The 1,577-nt window shown below is 39.8% G+C and overlaps 1 protein-coding gene across 2 annotated transcripts in view; it reads left to right on the top strand.

Moving 5' to 3' along the window:
* fibcd1b (fibrinogen C domain containing 1b) overlaps positions 1–1,577 on the top strand; it is a 111,652-nt gene that overhangs the window by 57,640 nt on the left and 52,435 nt on the right. The gene's annotated exons all lie outside the window — the stretch shown is intronic.

Here is a 1,577-nt window from a genome sequence, read left to right as displayed (position 1 = left end):
AGAGTTTTGCACATGTAGCTCCAGTTGTGTCCACTGTTGTTTAGCAATTGAAAAAAACTGTAGTATGCACTCATCCCATTATGCCCACTTTATAGTGCACTGCCACTTGGGTGTTGGACTTGAGGTAGAAATGGGAGTACACAGGGCTCTTATGTGAGGAAGGCACATAAAAATGCTATAATGAATTGCTGTAGGTGCAGGGAGGGGCCAATACAGAATGCCTTTATACAGGGCCTTGTTTTACTCCCCTGCTGCCACTCCAACCACATATCAAACTTCAGCTCAAGTCGTGACTGTAAATTGTTTGTGTATGTGTGTGCGCGCTTGTAGATCGGTGACTAACAGTGTGAGATAGGCAAGGTCGTACCCTCCTATCATCAAATAAAACGAGACTGTCAGAGTGACAGAGTGCTTAGCACAGCATGATGGAATAGAGTTACAAACGTGTGTGTGTGTGTGTGTGTGTGTGTGTGTGTGTGTGTGTGTGTGTGTGTTGTTTTTTCACAGGTAGAACAATCACGGTTTTGACTTCAACAGCTCTTTATATTGTCCCATACAGGATTACGTGAAGTCAGATCGATTGAAGTGATAACATCGCAGTTACTGATCCTGCTTTGTGTGTCAAGCTGATTGTGATAATGCTTGAGGCCATAAGAATCGCCGTGGTGTGATCCAACAGGGGCAGGTAGTGTAGTGAGACGAGATGCTTGGTGAGTTGAGTGGCTTACTGTCTGTCTGACGGCTGAGCTTAAATAAGGAATGAGCCATGTGCCGCCACCTCATTAAGCATACTTTGACATACCGTAGCACTGTTTCAAAGGCTGCTGCAGACAGACTGAGAGATGAGCAGGTTACTCAGAAAAGGGAGGGAACAGATGGGCGGAAAGAGTCCAACTTAGAAGACATAAAGAAGAAAGGGCCCAATGAAAGTATCAGAATCTGATGTGGAGAGAGAGAAAGTGAAACATACAGATGGGGAACAAAAAAAAAAAAAAAAAACTGAACAAGGAAACCGCTATTTTATTCTTTTTCTCTATACCCTGAAATGCTTTGATTTAGATGTCACCTGCAAAAAAAAATCTGTTATATTCTATTTGCCGTAAAAAATAAAATAAAAAAAAAAGTAGCCCTTAGGAAGCCTCTGGGATATGCAGCGGTATAGGATATCTGTTCAAATGTTGTCATGTCTACATCTTTTTACAGTATCCAAATGAAGTGGAGCCTTCCGAAGACTTGTTACAAGACTGAGTTTCCGCGGGGTCTTACAAAGTCTAAAATTTCAAAATCAAAATTGTTGGTGTTACATAAAGTCTTAAATTCGCAAAATAATTGTGTTCTAGGCAGTGTTGGGCAAGTTACTTTTAAAAAGTAATTAGTTACCGTTACTTCTTCTAAAAAAGTAACTAAATTAGACACTCAGCTACAAATTATAAAAGTAACTAGTTACTTCAGAAAGTAGCTAGTGTAATGTAACTTTAAAGTTAATTTTTAAATCCTCAAATGTGACTCCACCTCCACCCCTCTTTAATGGAACTTAAAATACATACATAAACAGAAACAATGTACACACATCTAAA

The sequence above is a fragment of the Etheostoma spectabile genome, chromosome 16 (assembly GCF_008692095.1).
Source record: "Etheostoma spectabile isolate EspeVRDwgs_2016 chromosome 16, UIUC_Espe_1.0, whole genome shotgun sequence".
Lineage (NCBI taxonomy): Eukaryota > Metazoa > Chordata > Actinopteri > Perciformes > Percidae > Etheostoma > Etheostoma spectabile.
The sequence above is the reverse complement of the archived record's forward strand: the minus strand, read 5'-3'. Positions and strand labels throughout refer to the sequence as shown.